General features: G+C 45.8%; 1 protein-coding gene across 1 annotated transcript in view; it reads left to right on the top strand.

Annotated features, from left to right (window-relative positions):
• The window catches only part of LOC120037758 (dystroglycan-like), a 107,147-nt gene that overhangs the window by 82,224 nt on the left and 5,997 nt on the right, over nucleotides 1-18,926 (top strand). The window lies entirely within an intron of this gene.

The following is an 18,926-nucleotide window of genomic DNA, read 5'->3' on the forward strand; positions in this document are numbered from 1 at the left end:
CAATTCCTGACATTTAATCCTAGTAAAATTTCCCTGTTTTAGGTCAGTTAGGATCACCACTTTATTATAAGAATGTGAAATGTCAGAATAATAGTAGAGAGAATGATTTGTTTCTTTCATCACATTCCCAGTGGGTCAGAAGTTTACATACACTCAATTAGTATTTGGTAGCATTGCCTTTAAATTGTTTAACTTGGGTAAAACGTTTCGGGCAGCCTTCCACAAGCTCCCCACCATAAATTGGGTGAATTTTGGCCCATTCCTCTTTACAGAGCTGGTGTAACTGAGTCAGGTTTGTAGGGCTCCTTGCTCGCACTCACTTTTTCAGTTCTGCACACACATTTTCTAAGGGATTGAGGTCAGAGCTTTGTGATGGCCACTCCATACCTTGACTGTGTTGTCCTTAAGGCATTTTGCCACAACTTCGGAAGTATGCTTGGGGTCATTGTCCATTTGGAAGAATCATTTGTGTCCCAGCTTTAACTTCCTGACTGATGTCTTGAGATGTTGCTTCAATATATCCACATAATTTTCCTCCCTCATGATGCCATCTATTTTGTGAAGTGCACCAGTCCATCCTGCAGCAAAGCACCCCCACAACATGATGCTGCCACCCACGTGCTTCGCGGTTGGGATGGTGTTCTTCGGCTTGCAAGCATCCCCCTTTTTCCTTCAAACATAATGATGGTCATTATGGTCAAACAGTTCTATTTTTCTTTCATCAGACAAGAGAACACTTCTCCAAAAAGTACGATCTTTGTCCCCATGTGCAGTTGCAAACCGTAGTCTGGCTTATTTTATGGCGGTTGTGGAGCAGTGGCTTCTTCTTTGCTGAGCGGCCTTTCAGGTTATGTCGATATAGGACTCGTTTTACTGTGGATATAGATGATTTTGTACCTGTTTCCTCCAGCATCTTCACAAGGGCCTTTGCTGTTGTTCTGGAATTGATTTGCACTTTTCGCCAAAGTACGTTCATCTCTAGGAGACAGAATGCGTCTCCTTCCTGAGCGGTATGATGGCTGCGTGGTCCCATGGTGTTTATACTTGCTATTGTTTGTACAGATGAACGTGGTACCTTCAGGCGTTTGGAAATTGCTCCCAAGGATGAACCAGACTTGTGTAGGTCTACAATCTTTTTTCTGAGGTCTTGGCTGATTTCTTTTGATTTTCCCATGATGTCAAGCAAAGAGGCACTGAGTTCGAAGGTAGGGCTTGAAATACATCCACAGGTACACCTCCAATTGACTCAAATAATGTCAATTAGCCTATCAGAAGCTTCTAAAGCCATGACATAATTTTCTGGAATTTTCCAAGCAGTTTAAAGGCACAGTCAACTTAGTGTATGTAAACCTTTGACCCACTGGAATTGTGATACAGTGAATTATAAGTGAAGTAATCTGTCTGTAAACAATTGTTGGAAAAATGAATTGTGTCATGCACAAAGTAGATGTCCTAACCGACTTGCCAAAACTATAGTTTGTTAACAAGACAATTGTCGAGTGGTTGAAAAATGAGTTTTAATGACTCCAACCTAAGTGTATGTAAACTTCTGACTTCAGCTGTATGTGGGATACAACCATCCCAGCTCTGCAGATTTTGCTGCAAAGAGACAGAAACTTTAGATTATTTGTTTTGGTACTGTTCATATGTAGCTTGTTTTTGGTTTTTGGTTGCAGGTTGCAGGTTAAGGAATGGCTGAAGTTTTGCAACATATCTTGAGCTAACTCTGCAAATAGCAGTGCTGGGTTATTTAAATTGTCCTATTCAATTAATCAATAATATAATTACACTCTTAGCAAAAATGTTTATCTTTAATTTACAATGTGTGGAATCTATGAGAGTAGAAAGGTTTTGAACTTTTGTGAAACATCAAAGCACATTTGAAAAATATATGGCAAATATAATTCCCGAACGTGGATTGTGTTCAGAGATAGATGGGAGGGGTTGAGTGAAGCTGAAGGGACTAATAACAAGCAAATGATAACCAATGTAAAATATACTGTGTCTGTAAAATGTATATACACTGCTCAAAAAAATAAAGGGAACACTTAAACAACACAATGTAACTCCAAGTCAATCACACTTCTGTGAAATCAAACTGTCCACTTAGGAAGCAACACTGATTGACAATAAATTTCACATGCTGTTGTGCAAATGGAATAGACAAAAGGTGGAAATTATAGGCAATTAGTAAGACACCCCCAAAAAAGGAATGGTTCTGCAGGTGGTGACCACACACCACTTCTCAGTTCCTATGCTTCCTGGCTGATGTTTTGGTCACTTTTGAATGCTGGCGGTGCTTTCACTCTAGTGGTAGCATGAGACGGAGTCTACAACCCACACAAGTGGCTCAGGTAGTGCAGTTCATCCAGGATGGCACATCAATGCGAGCTGTGGCAAAAAGGTTTGTTGTGTCTGTCAGCGTAGTGTCCAGAGCATGGAGGCGCTGCCAGGAGACAGGCCAGTACATCAGGAGACGTGGAGGAGGCCGTAGGAGGGCAACAACCCAGCAGCAGGACCGCTACCTCCGCCTTTGTGCAAGGAGGTGCACTGCCAGAGCCCTGCAAAATGACCTCCAGCAGGCCACAAATGTGCATGTGTCTGCTCAAACGGTCAGAAACAGACTCCATGAGGGTGGTATGAGGGCCCGACGTCCACAGGTGGGGGTTGTGCTTACAGCCCAACACCGTGCAGGACGTTTGGCATTTGCCAGAGAACACCAAGATTGGCAAATTCGCCACTGGCGCCCTGTGCTCTTCACAGATGAAAGCAGGTTCACACTGAGCACATGAGCACATGTGACAGACGTGACAGAGTCTGGAGACGCCGTGGAGAACGTTCTGCTGCCTGCAACATCCTCCAGCATGACCGGTTTGGCGGTGGGTCAGTCATGGTGTGGGGTGGCATTTCTTTGTGGGGCCGCACAGCCCTCCATGTGCTCGCCAGAGGTAGCCTGACTGCCATTAGGTACCGAGATGAGATCCTCAGACCCCTTGTGAGACCATATGCTGACACATGCACATTTGTGGCCTGCTGGAGGTCATTTTGCAGGGCTCTGGCAGTGCACCTCCTTGCACAAAGGCGGAGGTAGCGGTCCTGCTGCTGGGTTGTTGCCCTCCTACGGCCTCCTCCACGTCTCCTGATGTACTGGCCTGTCTCCTGGTAGCGCCTCCATGCTCTGGACACTACGCTGACAGACACAACAAACCTTTTTGCCACAGCTCGCATTGATGTGCCATCCTGGATGAACTGCACTACCTGAGCCACTTGTGTGGGTTGTAGACTCCGTCTCATGCTACCACTAGAGTGAAAGCACCGCCAGCATTCAAAAGTGACCAAAACATCAGCCAGGAAGCATAGGAACTGAGAAGTGGTGTGTGGTCACCACCTGCAGAACCATTCCTTTTTTGGGGGTGTCTTACTAATTGCCTATAATTTCCACCTTTTGTCTATTCCATTTGCACAACAGCATGTGAAATTTATTGTCAATCAGTGTTGCTTCCTAAGTGGACAGTTTGATTTCACAGAAGTGTGATTGACTTGGAGTTACATTGTGTTGTTTAAGTGTTCCCTTTATTTTTTTGAGCAGTGTAGTATGTATTAGCTGGAAGTAGAAGCCTAAGTGTTGTCGTCCATTAGTTTACTCCAATTAGGGGAGGGGTGGTAGGGTTAGGGGAATATAATAAAGGAAATTATATAAAAATATATATTTACAAAAAAAATATGGGGGATTGGAAATGATTCATTGATGGAAGCCACAATCTATCTGCAACATTAACACTGAACTCCCCCCTAAAATAATAGTAAGAAATAGCTGATTTGACATTTGCCTTAAACATTGTTTTCACTGAGGAAATGTACGAGTCTGCCGTTAATGCTCTCGCTCTCGCTCTCTCTCTCTCTCTCTCTCTCTCTCTCTCTCTCTCTCTCTCTCTCTCTCTCTCTCTCTCTCTCTCTCTCTCTCTCTCTCTCTCTCTCTCTCTCTCGCTCTCTCTCTCTCTCTCTCTCTCTCTCTCTCTCTCTCTCTCTCGCTCTCTCTCTCTCTCTCTCTCTCTCTCTCTCTGCCTCTCTCTCTCTCTCTCGCTCTCTCTCTCTGCCTCTCGCTCTCTCTCTCGCTCTCTCTCTCTGCCTATCTCTCTCTCTCTCTCTCTCTCTCTCTCTCTCTCTCTCTCTCTCTCTCTCGCTCTCGCGCTCTCTCTCTGCCTCCCTCCCTCCCTCACATGTGCTGCCATAGAATTGCATTCTATCAGACTTTTCCCGGACACACAGCATAGATATCATAATTTTCCGTTATCCACAGTATGTTTGACAGTGGAAACTAAAAGAAGGAAGGGTGTATTCTAGGACTGTGCTCTGGGGTATAATACTATCGCTCTAGTGCTGAACAGCAATAGAATAGAGTGATATATGAATGATTTAACAGTTTGAAAATGGGCTGGATTTGAAGAGAGACCAGTCTCTCATAAACATCTGACTGTCTGCCTAGCTACCCACCCTAACTGTCTGCCTAGCTACCCACCCTAACTGTCTGCCTAGCTACCCACCCTAACTGTCTGCCTAGCTACCCACCCTAACTGTCTGCCTAGCTACCCACCCTAACTGTCTGCCTAGCTACCCACCCTAACTGTCTGCCTAGCTACCCACCCTAACTGTCTGCCTAGCTACCCACCCAAACTGTCTGCCTAGCTACCCACCCTAACTGTCTGCCTAGCTACCCACCCAAACTGTCTGCCTAGCTACCCACCCTAACTGTCTGCCTAGCTACCCACCCTAACTGTCTGCCTAGCTACCCACCCTAACTGTCTGCCTAGCTACCCACCCTAACTGTCTGCCTAGCTACCCACCCTAACTGTCTGCCTAGCTACCCACCCTAACTGTCTGTCTAGCTACCCACCCTAACTGTCTGTCTAGCTACCCACCCTAACTGTCTGCCTAGCTACCCACCCTAACTGTCTGCCTAGCTACCCACCCTAACTGTCTGCCTAGCTACCCACCCTAACTGTCTGCCTAGCTACCCACCCTAACTGTCTGCCTAGCTACCCACCCTAACTGTCTGCCTAGCTACCCACCCTAACTGTCTGCCTAGCTACCCACCCTAACTGTCTGCCTAGCTACCCACCCTAACTGTCTGCCTAGCTACCCACCCTAACTGTCTGCCTAGCTACCCACCCTAACTGTCTGCCTAGCTACCCACCCTAACTGTCTGCCTAGCTACCCACCCTAACTGTCTGCCTAGCTACCCACCCTAACTGTCTGCCTAGCTACCCACCCTAACTGTCTGCCTAGCTACCCACCCTAACTGTCTGCCTAGCTACCCACCCTAACTGTCTGCCTAGCTACCCACCCTAACTGTCTGCCTAGCTACCCAACCTAACTGTCTGCCTAGCTACCCACCCTAACTGTCTGCCTAGCTACCCACCCTAACTGTCTGCCTAGCTACACACCCTAACTGTCTGCCTAGCTACCCACCTTAACTGTCTGCCTAGCTACACACCCTAACTGTATGTCTAGCTACCCACCCTAACTGTCTGCCTAGCTACCCACCCTAACTGTCTGCCCCAGCTACCCACCCTAACTGTCTGCCTAGCTACCCACCCTAACTGTCTGCCTAGCTACCCACCCTAACTGTCTGCCAAGCTACCCACCCTAACTGTCTGCCTAGCTACCCAACCTAACTGTCTGCCTAGCTACCCACCCTAACTGTCTGCCTAGCTACCCACCCTAACTGTCTGCCTAGCTACCCACCCTAACTGTCTGCCTAGCTACCCACCCTAACTGTCTGCCTAGCTACCCACCCTTACTGTCTGCCTAGCTACCCACCCTAACTGTCTGCCTAGCTACCCACCCTTACTGTCTGCCTAGCTACCCACCCTTACTGTCTGCCTAGCTACCCACCCTAACTGTCTGCCTAGCTACCCACCCTTACTGTCTGCCTAGCTACCCACCCTTACTGTCTGCCTAGCTACCCACCCTTACTGTCTGCCTAGCTACCCACCCTTACTGTCTGCCTAGCTACCCACCCTAACTGTCTGCCTAGCTACCCACCCTAACTGTCTGCCTAGCTACCCACCCTTACTGTCTGCCTAGCTACCCACCCTAACTGTCTGCCTAGCTACCCACCCTTACTGTCTGCCTAGCTACCCACCCTTACTGTCTGCCTAGCTACCCACCCTTACTGTCTGCCTAGCTACCCACCCTAACTGTCTGCCTAGCTATCCACCCTTACTGTCTGTCTAGCTACCCAACCAAACGGTCTGTCTAGCTACCCACCCTAACTGTCTCTCTTCCCCCTCTCCTCCCCTCCCCCTCTACCTCTCCTCATCCTCTCCTCCACCTTTCCTCCTCCTCCTCTCAACCTCTCCTCTTCTCCCCCTCCCCCTCTCCTCCTCCTATCATTCCCCTCTCCTCCTTATGATCTCCTCCTCCTTCCCCTCTTCCTCCTCCAACTCTCAACCTCTCCTCCTCTTCCTTCTCTCCTCCACCTATCCTCATCCTCCACCTCTCCTCATCCTCCACCTCTCATCATCCTCCATCTCTCCTTATCCTCATCTCTTCCTCCTCTCTTCCTCCTCTCCTAATCCTATCTTCCTCCTCTCCTCTACATCTCATCCACCTCTCCTCCTCTTCCTCCTCCTCATCCACATCTCCTCCCCCTTTCCCTGCTGCTCTCCTCCTTTCCCTCCTCCTCCACCTCCTCTCCTCCTCCTCTAGGCTGATACTGTATGTCAAATATATTATAGCCAAATGATGCCTAGCTAATGTATGTCAAAATGAGGACATGGTTAGTTAGCGGTGGTGTACATAGGCCTATATCTAGGGCAGAGCATATCATTAATACAAACAGTACAGAATGTCTTCGATACTTTAGATGTTGATTCTACGCCACTCACTCATCTTGTAATTTCTCATCCCTTCGTTCCTCCCTCCTTTTCCTCCATCACATCATAGATCTCTTTTCTCCTCATACAGTGTGTAAACGCTGATAGTCAGAGACACTGATAGTCTGAGACACTGATAGTGCTGATAGTCAGAGACACTGATAGTCAGAGACACTATTAGTCAGAGACGCTGATAGTCAGAGACGCTGATAGTCAGAGACGCTGATAGTCTGAGACACTGATAGTGCTGATAGTCAGAGACACTGATAGTCAGAGACACTGATAGTCAGAGACGCTGATAGTCAGAGACACTGATAGTCTGAGACACTGATAGTGCTGATAGTCAGAGACGCTGATAGTCAGAGACGCTGATAGTCAGAGACGCTGATAGTCAGAGACGCTGATAGTGCTGATAGTCTGAGACGCTGATAGTCAGAGACACTGATAGTCAGAGACGCTGATAGTCAGAGACGCTGATAGTCAGAGACGCTGATAGTCAGAGACGCTGATAGTCAGAGACGCTGATAGTCAGAGACGCTGATAGTCAGAGACGCTGATAGTCAGAGACGCTGATAGTCAGAGACACTGATAGTCAGAGATGCTGATAGTGCTGATAGTCAGAGACACTGATAGTCAGAGACACTGATAGTCAGAGACACCGATAGTCAGAGACACTGATAGTCAGAAACGCTGATAGTCAGAGACGCTGATAGTCAGAGACGCTGATAGTCAGAGACGCTGATAGTCAGAGACACTGATAGTCAGAGACACTGATAGTCAGAGATGCTGATAGTCAGAGACACTGATAGTCAGAGACGCTGATAGTCAGAGACACTGATAGTCAAAGACGCTGATAGTCAGAGATGCTGATAGTCAGAGACGCTGATAGTCAGAGACGCTGATAGTCAGAGACGCTGATAGTCAGAGACGCTGATAGTCAGAGACACTGATAGTCAGAGACGCTGATAGTGCTGATAGTCAGAGACACTGATAGTGCTGATAGTCAGAGACACTGATAGTGCTGATAGTCAGAGATGCTGATAGTTAGAGATGCTGATAGTCAGAGATGCTGATAGTCAGAGATGCTGATAGTCAGAGACACTGATAGTGCTAATAGTCAGAGATGCTGATAGTTAGAGATGCTGATAGTCAGAGACGCTGATAGTGCTGATAGTCAGAGATGCTGATAGTCAGATATGCTGATAGTGCTGATAGTCAGAGATGCTGATAGTCAGAGACACTGATAGTGCTGATAGTTAGAGATGCTGATAGTCAGAGATGCTGATAGTCAGAGACGCTGATAGTCAGAGACGCTGATAGTCAGAGACGCTGATAGTCAGAGACGCTGATAGTCAGAGACGCTGATAGTCAGAGACACTGATAGTCAGAGACGCTGATAGTGCTGATAGTCAGAGACACTGATAGTCAGAGACACTGATAGTCAGAGACGCTGATAGTCAGAGACGCTGATAGTCAGAGACGCCTATAGTCAGAGACACTGATAGTCTGAGACACTGATTGTGCTGATAGTCAGAGACGCTGATAGTGCTGATAGTCAGAGACGCTGATAGTGCTGATAGTCAGAGATGCTGATAGTGCTGATAGTCAGAGATGCTGAATGTCACGGCGGGTGTGGGGGCTATGAGCAAAAATCAGAACAGTGTTCATCAAACAGGAAGTGACGCGTTACAAATGGCACCCTATCTTCTATTTCTCTGGTCAGAAGTAGTGCACTACATAGGGAATAAGGTGCCATTTGGGAAAGGAGAGTTAGTGTCTTTGATGAGATTAACAACCCCCTGGTTTAATTAACTATTAAGGTGGGGAGGAAGGGGCCAGATTAACAGCCCCCTGGTTTAATTAACTATTAAGGTGGGGAGGAAGGGGCCAGATTAACCTTTTATGGCGGCAGCCCGACACCGGTACATCTATGACAACATCCAGCTCAAAGTGCAGGGCGCGAAATTCAAAAAAATATTTTTTTTAAATATTTAACTTTCACACATTAACAAGTCCAATACAGCATATGAAAGGTACACATCTTGTGAATCAAGCCAACATGTCCGATTTTTAAAATGTTTTACAGGGAAGACAAAATATGTAAATCTATTAGCTAACCACGTTAGCAAAAGACACCACTTTTCTAACTCCATCAGTTTCTTACTCCATCAGGTGCTATCACAAATTCGACCAAATAAAGATATAAATAGCCACTAACCAAGAAAAAACTTCATCAGATGCCAGTCTGATAACATATTTATTGTATAGCATAGGTTTTGTTAGAAAAATGTGCATATTTCAGGTATAAATCATAGTTTGCCATTGCAGCCACCATCACAAATCTCACCAAAGCGACTAGAATTACTACAGAGAGCAACGTGTATTACCAATTTACTCATCATAAAACATTTCTTAAAAATACACAGCGCATAGCAATGGAAAGACACAGATCTTGTGAATTCAGACAACATTTCAGATTTTCTAAGTGTTTTACAGCGAAAACACAATAAATCGTTATATTAGCATACCACATATGCAAACGTTACCCGAGCAATGATTCAAGCCAAAGAGAGCGATATCGTTATCATCGCCAAAATATATTAATTTTTTCACTAACCTTCTCAGAATTCTTCCGATGACACTCCTGTAACATCATATTACAACATACATATAGAGTTTGTTCGAAAATGTGCATATTTAGCCACAAAAAACCGTGGTTATACAATGAGAATAGTAGCCAACCTGGGCCGAAAACGTCGGCCGCCATCTTTGACAGTGATCTAATCTAATGCATAACTAATCATAAACTTTACAAAAAAATATAGGGTGGACAGCAATCGAAAGACAAATTAGTTCTTAATGCAATCGCTGAATTACATTTCTAAAATTATCCTTACTGTGCAATACAGGGTTCGCCAAGCGAAGCTACACAAAAAAAAATGGCGATTTATGCGTTTAACATTTTTCAACAGAACAACGATTTATCATCATAAATAGTTCTTACTATGAGCTGATCTTTCATCAGAATCTTGGGCAATGTATCCTTTCTCGGGTCTAATCGTCTTTTGGTCGAAAGATGTTCTCTTGTCCCGTCGAAATGGCCACTAACGTTCGACCGGTACTGGAAACGTGCCCAGCGCTTCAAAGTGCACCACAAAGAAATGCCTCAAAATCGCACTAAACGGATATAAATTGCTATAAAACGGTTTAAATTAACTACCTTATGATGTTTTTAACACCTATAACGAGTAAAAACATGACCGGCGATATATAAGTGGCTAAACCAAAGCTTGGAAGGAGGCCAGTCCCGACGTCCATCGTGCGTCAGGCGCAGGAAGAAAAGAAAGCTACTTCCGCCTTGTGCTCTTTTATACAGGCCCTGATTGCGCAATCGACTCCATTCAAATTGTCACCTCTTACTGACATCTAGAGGAAGGCGTAGGCAGTGTTTGTATCCTCATAGCATTTACAGGGACCTTAAAACTGACCTGGGACCAGGGGCCAAGATTTCTGAAATCTCACTCCCTGTCAGGAAAAGTGCTGTAGAATGAGTTCTGTTTCACTCAGAGACATAATTCCAACGGTTATAGAAACTAGAGAGTGTTTTCTATCCAATAATAATAATAATATGCATATTGTACGAGCAAGAATTGAGTACGAGGCCGTTTGAAATGGGCACGATTTAACTGGCTACTCAATACTGCCCCTTGCAGCCATAAGAAGTTAACAGCCCCCTGGTTTAATTAACTATTAAGGTGGGGAGGAAGGGGCCAGATTAACAGCCCCCTGGTTTAATTAACTATTAAGGTGGGGAGGAAGGGGCCAGATTAACAGCCCCCTGGTTTAATTAACTATTAAGGTGGGGAGGAAGGGGCCAGATTAACAGCCCCCCTGGTTTAATTAACTATTAAGGTGGGGAGGAAGGGGCCAGATTAACAGCCCCCTGGTTTAATTAACTATTAAGGTGGGGAGGAAGGGGCCAGATTAACAGCCGCCTGGTTTAATTAACTATTAAGGTGGGGAGGAAGGGGCCAGATTAACAGCCCCCTGGTTTAATTAACTATTAAGGTGGGGAGGAAGGGGCCAGATTAACAGCCCCCTGGTTTAATTAACTATTAAGGTGGGGAGGAAGGGGCCAGATTAACAGCCCCCTGGTTTAATTAACTATTAAGGTGGGGAGGAAGGGGCCAGATTAACAGCCCCCTGGTTTAATTAACTATTAAGGTGGGGAGGAAGGGGCCAGATTAACAGCCCCCTGGTTTAATTAACTATTAAGGTGGGGAGGAAGGGGCCAGATTAACAGCCCCCCTGGTTTAATTAACTATTAAGGTGGGGAGGAAGGGGCCAGATTAACAGCCCTCTGGTTTAATTAACTATTAAAGTGGGGAGGAAGGGGCCAGATTAACAGCCCCCCTGGTTTAATTAACTATTAAGGTGGGGAGGAAGGGGCCAGATTAACAGCCCCCCTGGTTTAATTAACTATTAAGGTGGGGAGGAAGGGGCCAGATTAACAGCCCCCTGGTTTAATTAACTATTAAGGTGGGGAGGAAGGGGCCAGATTAACAGCCCCCTGGTTTAATTAACTATTAAGGTGGGGAGGAAGGGGCCAGATTAACAGCCCCCCTGGTTTAATTAACTATTAAGGTGGGGAGGAAGGGGCCAGATTAACAGCCCCCTGGTTTAATTAACTATTAAGGTGGGGAGGAAGGGGCCAGATTAACAGCCCCCTGGTTTAATTAACTATTAAGGTGGGGAGGAAGGGGCCAGATTAACAGCCCCCTGGTTTAATTAACTATTAAGGTGGGGAGGAAGGGGCCAGATTAACAGCCCCCTGGTTTAATTAACTATTAAGGTGGGGAGGAAGGGGCCAGATTAACAGCCCCCCTGGTTTAATTAACTATTAAGGTGGGGAGGAAGGGGCCAGATTAACAGCCCCCTGGTTTAATTAACTATTAAGGTGGGGAGGAAGGGGCCAGATTAACAGCCCCCCTGGTTTAATTAACTATTAAGGTGGGGAGGAAGGGGCCAGATTAACAGCCCCGTGGTTTAATTAACTATTAAGGTGGGGAGGAAGGGGCCAGATTAACAGCCCCCCTGGTTTAATTAACTATTAAGGTGGGGAGGAAGGGGCCAGATTAACAGCCCCCTGGTTTAATTAACTATTAAGGTGGGGAGGAAGGGGCCAGAGCAGCTACCTACTGCTGCGTACTCATCGCATACACACACACACACACACCTACACGCGGACACACACGCACCCACGCATACACACACCCGCGCACACACCCACACGCGGACACACACACACACGCACGCATACACACACACGCACACCCGCACACACACCCACACGCGGACACACAAACACACGCACACACACCCACACGCGGACACACACACACACACACGCACACACACCCACACGCGGACACACACACACCCACACACACACACATCATCTCATCATCTTCAAGTGATGGCACCCAGAAGCTTTTTGATACATCACCACATTACCCATCATCATAGTTATTAAAGTTTCTCTCCAAAATAGCCACACCTACTCTGATGCAGCGGTAGGAGGTGTAGAAGCATTAATGGGAAGATGGTGTGTGTGTGTGCGCGTGTGTGTGCCCACCTCCTGCGTGTGTGGCTATGTACTTACGTACATGTCTGTCTGCGTGTCCCAACGTACTGGCCTACATGCAAATGTGTGTGTGTGTGTGTGGGGGGGGGGGGGGGGGGGTGATTCTAAAAGCACGGAGGCTGAGGGACTGAATGCTGTAAAAAGCCCAGATGCTGTTTCGTGTCTTCCCCTGGTGATGGCTGCGTATTGGTTAGACCATTAATGATCCATCTAGGGAGCGCCGGTATCTACATCATTTATCAACTATACGATTTATCAGCCGCGAAATGAACTTGTTGAGAAGCAGAGGACGCATTGGTGGTTTGTTGTTGTGATGTATTTCTCCGTCATCCACTTGGAATGTTTTAAGTTATTATGTGAACTGTATTAGACCATGTTTAAAAAAGATGTAACAAACCCCATGTTGAAGAAACCCCATGTTGAAGAAACCCCATGTTGAAGAAACCCCATGTTGAAGAAACCCCATGTTGAAGAAACCCCATGTTGAAGAAACCCCATGTGGAAGAAACCCCGTGTTGAAGAAACCCCATGTTGAAGAAACCCCATGTTGAAGAAACCCCATGTTGAAGAAACCCCATGTTGAAGAAACCCCATGTTGAAGAAACCCCATGTTGAAGAAATCAATCCATCAAATGTATTTATAAATCCATTCTTACATCAGCTGATATCACAAAGTGCTGTACAGATACCAACCTAAAACCCCAAACAGCAAGCAATGCAGGTGTAGAAGCACGGTGGCTAGGAAAAACTCCCTAGAAAGGCCAGAACCTAGGAAGAAACCTAGAGAGGAACCAGACTATGAGGGGTGGCCAGTCCTCTTCTGGCTGTGCCGGGTGGAAAATATAACAGAACTTGGCCAAGATGTTCAAATGTTCATAGATGACCAGCAGGGTCAGATAATAATAATCACAGTGGTTGTCAAGGGTGCAACAGGTCAGCACCTCAGGAGTAAATGTAAAACCCTTTGCAGATGGCCACCTGCATCTTTCAGCATGTTTTTACAAAAAATATAGATTTAATGTTCTCCGCCAGGACATATACAGGATACTACCCTCCACAACATAACCTTCACTATGTCACCAGGACATATACAGGATACTACCCTCCACAACATAACCTTCACTATGTCACCAGGACATATACAGGATACTACCCTCCACAACATAACCTTCACTATGTCACCAGGACATATACAGGATACTACCCTCTACAACACTATGTCACCAGGACATATACAGGATACTACCCTCCACAACACTATGTCACCAGGACATATACAGGATACTACCCTCCACAACATAACCTTCACTATGTCACCAGGACATATACAGGATACTACCCTCCACAACATAACCTTCACTATGTCACCAGGACATATACAGGATACTACCCTCCACAACATAACCTTCACTATGTCACCAGGACATATACAGGATACTACCCTCTACAACATAACCTTCACTATGTCACCAGGACATATACAGGATACTACCCTCCACAACATTACCTTCACTATGTCACCAGGACATATACAGGATACTACCCTCCACAACACTATGTCACCAGGACATATACAGGCTACTACCCTCCACAACATAACCTTCACTATGTCACCAGGACATATACAGGATACTACCCTCTACAACATAACCTTCACTATGTCACCAGGACATATACAGGATACTACCCTCCACAACATAACCTTCACTATGTCACCAGGACATATACAGGATACTACCCTCCACAACATTACCTTCACTATGTCACCAGGACATATACAGGATACTACCCTCCACAACACTATGTCACCAGGACATATACAGGATACTACCCTCCACAACATAACCTTCACTATGTCACCAGGACATATACAGGATAATACCCTCCACAACATTACCTTCACTATGTCACCAGGACATATACAGGATACTACCCTCCACAACATAACCTTCACTATGTCACCAGGACATATACAGGATACTACCCTCCACAACATTACCTTCACTATGTCACCAGGACATATACAGGATACTACCCTCCACAACACTATGTCACCAGGACATATACAGGATACTACCCTCCACAACATAACCTTCACTATGTCACCAGGACATATACAGGATAATACCCTCTGCAACGTAACCTTCACTCCAAATCAAAACTCCAAACCTACAGCCTGATTTTGGACAAAATTACCTGGAAGGATTCCTACTACCAAAAATTAATTTTTCCAAGGTTTGTACAGCAAATGGTCTGGCAAACCAACGACCAGCAAAAGAGGAACAAGAAACCTGAAAACACCATCCAACCTGGAACTGAGTGAGTAATGTTTAGTCTGAAGCTACTTTTAATGCAAAGAAGATAAATAAATTACAATGATATATTGTACTTTATAAGGACTGAATGCTAAGGTAAGGCTACCAAGCTTGCTAGGACTGAACAGATCCAGTTGCACAGATCAACAACTTCAAGTAGCACTGAAATGGGGAAGTGAGAGGTGTCAAAGCCGTTGAGCCCAACAATGGCAGGAGAGTTTCCCAGCCCTCCCACCCAAATGCCTTTGAAGCCCCCTCCCTCTGTGCAGAGGTCATTACAATACAGTACCCCTTGGATTCATCTCTTTTTTGAACTGATATGCAGCCAGGACACTTCAATTGTAAATTACCTCGATAAGAAACGATATTGTTGCTTTGATCACATCAGATATCCTCCTCGCAATCCCCAAATTACAACAGCCACAGGACAATTTTGTTTGGATGTCGTAAAGGACCATCCGCCGAATCTGAAGAGATATAGCTAGCTAACGACCTCCTTTTCCACGTTGAAAGACCGGGTGGACAGAGACTTCCTAGCTACGTTAGCTAGCTCGCTGGGATTTTCTACAAGGAATCTGCCTCCCAAAAAAAAGCTTTTCTCCAGTGTGTGTGAGACCTACTCCCGTTGCCTACTGCACTGCTGCTTAGATTCCACCTGGCGATCTGTTCACCGTCTGCCCTGGTTGTCTCCCCCTGTTTGGTACAGGTACCCCCGCCACACTCCCCCCTCTTTCCCGAGGTTTCACTCACCTCTAGCACACACGCACTGTTGGGACGAATGACTCTGAACTTACAATGGCTAGCCCCAAGTCGTTATATTTTTCTCTTGTGCTTAATGCTATTTTGCCTCACGACTCCTGTGTGCTTTGTTGTACTATGAACTTTCTTGTTTACCCAACCGTGAGACAGACTGTTTGTTCCCACACTCAGGACTCTGACTCTCTATTGGTTACACAGACTTTTGGCCTCCCATCCTATTCTACCCACCACTGGCCGGCTTTGTATTCATGTTACCTGATGAAATTGCTGTATAATATGATCTTGTTGTCATCTATTGCACATTCAAATGTCAAATAAGTAAGCAGTTCACTGTAAGGTCTACACCTGTTGTATTCGGCGCATGTGACTAAATAAAATTTGATTTGATTTGAAATCAGTACTGCAGAACTCTCCCTGTCCAATGCCGTGCCTTGATTGTATTACTGTTGATGATATCTGGAAATGTGCATGCACACCCTGGTCCATCTACTGTTGCTAGCCCCAATTCTGACTTGTGCTCTGATATCTGCTTCACTGATTTCTGCTCTCATAAAAGCCTGGGTTTTCTGCACGTTAACACAAGAAACGTATTAGCTAATTTGAAAGTGTGGGTTCACAGCTCCAATCTAGATGTGTTGGTCGTTACTGAGATGTGGTTAAGAAAGTGTTCTGAACACCGATATTAGTCTTTCTGGTTTCTGGTTATAACCTTTTTTCGGCAAGACAGATCTTCCAAAGGTGGTGGAGTGGGTATCTTTACCAAGGAACACCTTCAGTGCTCGGTTGTCTCCACCAAGTCTGTCCCCAAACAATTTGATTTGCAGGTTTTAAGCATTAAACTTTCAAATAGCTCTTTGTTGACTGTTGCTGGATGTTGTCGTCCACCATCAGCACCGGCCTGTATCATACCTGCCCTAAGCTCACTCCTGGCCCCTTACAATCTGACTTTGTCCTGCTAGGTGACCTGAACTGGGACATGCTTAAGCCACCTGACCAAGTACTAAAGCAATGGGACTCCCTCAATCTTTCTCAGATTAATACCAATCACACAAGGTATGACTCCAAACACCCAGAAAAGGCTACTCTCCTTGATGCTATCATCACAAATAATCATGATAGGTATTAGTCTGTTGTTTTCTGTAATGATCTTAGTAATCACTGTTTTACAGCCTATGTTCGTAATGGCTGCTCAGTGAAACGACCTGTCCTGATTTGTCATAGACGCTTGCGAAAAAACTTTAATGAGCAAGCCTTCCTTCATGACCTGGCCTCTGTAAACTTGATCCCCTCTGTTGAAGACGCTTGGACCTTATTTTTTAATATTTTCTGTGGTATTGTTAACAAACATGCCCCCATAAAGAAAATGAGAAATAAAAACAAGTTCAGTCCCTGGTTCGACCGTGATCTTGTAGAGTTACTCCACCTCAAGAATTGCATTTTGCGAAAGATCGTCACACGCATACTCAGGCTGACTGGCTCTCGTTCAGGCAAATGAGAATTAAGTGCACTCTGTGTAATGCCCGGGGTGTAGTGGATGAAGGAGTCAGAAGCAGGAGACAGAGAGTTCAGAGTAGCGTTCCAATTTAATTCCCCAACACGGGTAAAACACGACGCCACTCTAAAAGGTAAATGCTCCACCACAAAATAAAGTGAGAACACGAACAATCACAAGACACAACGTACACGAACCGAGACACACAAGAATGTACAACCTGTACACACAAACAATCCCGCACACCCAGCAGGCCGGGCTGCTGGGTAATAAAGCCCCGCTAATCACCCTAACTACAAACAGGTGTAACCACTAAACAAAAAGGGAGGGGGAGGAAAAGTCAGTAGCAGCTAGTAGGCCGGTGACGACGACCGCCGAGCGCCACCCGAACAGGAAGGGGAGTCGTTACACTCAGGCTATCCGGAAGGCCAAAGTTAGTTACTTTAAGGAGCAGTTCTCTCTCTGTGTGTCTCACCCAGGAAGTTCTGGAAAACGTTTAAAGACCTGGAGAATAAACCCTCCTCCTCACAGCTGTCCATGTCCCTTAATGTTGATGATGTGGTTGTTACTGACAAGAAGCACATGGCTGAGCTCTTTAATCACCACTTCATTAAGTCAGGATTCCTATTTGACTCAGCCATGCCTCCTTGCCCGTCCAACATTTCCTCATCTCCCACTCCTTCTAATGCGTCTAGCCCCGATGCTCCTCCCTCTTTTTCCCCTGCCCCGCTACAAAGTTTCTCCCTGCAGGCAGTAACTGAGTCCGAGGTCCTAAAAGAGCTCCTTAAACTTGACCAGAAAAAAACATCTGGGTCAGATGGTTTAGACCCTTTTTTCTTTAAGGTTGCAGCCCCTATAATCACCAAGCCTATCTCTGACCTTTTTAACCTGTCTCTCCTCTCTGGGGAGGTTCCCATTGCTTGGAAGGCAGCCACGGTGTGTCCTTTATTCAAAGGGGGCGATCAAGTTGATCTTAACTGTTATAGGCCAATTTCTATTTGCCCTGTTTATCAAAAGTGTTGGAAAAACTTGTCAATAATCAACTGACTGGCTTTCTTGATGTCTATAGTACTCTCCCGGGTATGGAATCTGGTTTCCGGTCAGGTTATGGATGTGTCGCTGCAACCTTAAAGGTCCTCAATGATGTCCCCATTGCCCTTGATTCTAAGCAATGTTGTGCTGCTATTTTTATTGACTTGGCCAAAGCCTTTGATACGGTAGACTATTCCATTCTTGTGGGCCGACTAAGGAGTATTGGTGTCTCTGAGGGGTCTTTGGCCTGGTTTGCTAACTACCTCAGAGAGTGCAGTGTATAAAGTCAGAACAGCTGTTGTCTCAGACACTGCCTGTCACCAATGGAGTACCCCAAGGCTCGATCCTAGGCCCCACACTCTTCTCAATTTACAGCAACAACATAGCTCAGGCAGTAGGAAGCTCTCACATCCATTTATATGCAGATGATACAGTATTATACTCAGCTGGCCCCTCCCCGGATTGTGTGTTAAACGCTCTACAACAAAGCTTTCTTAGTGTCCAACAAGATTTCTCTTCTGAAAACCTCCAAAACAAAGGTCATGTGGTTTGGTAAGAAGAATGCCCCTCTCCCCACCGGTGTGATTACTACCTCTGAGGGTTTAGAGATTGAGGTAGTCACCTCATACAAGTACTTGGAAGTATGGCTAGACGGTACACTGTCCTTCTCTCAGCACATATCAAAGCTGCAAACTAAGGTTAAATCTTGACTTGGTTTCCTCTATCATAATCGCTCCTCTTTCACCCCAGCTGCCAAACTAACCCTGATTCAGATGACCATCCTACCCATGCTCGATTACGGAGAC

This window comes from Salvelinus namaycush, unplaced genomic scaffold, assembly GCF_016432855.1.
Source record: "Salvelinus namaycush isolate Seneca unplaced genomic scaffold, SaNama_1.0 Scaffold185, whole genome shotgun sequence".
Taxonomy (NCBI): domain Eukaryota; kingdom Metazoa; phylum Chordata; class Actinopteri; order Salmoniformes; family Salmonidae; genus Salvelinus; species Salvelinus namaycush.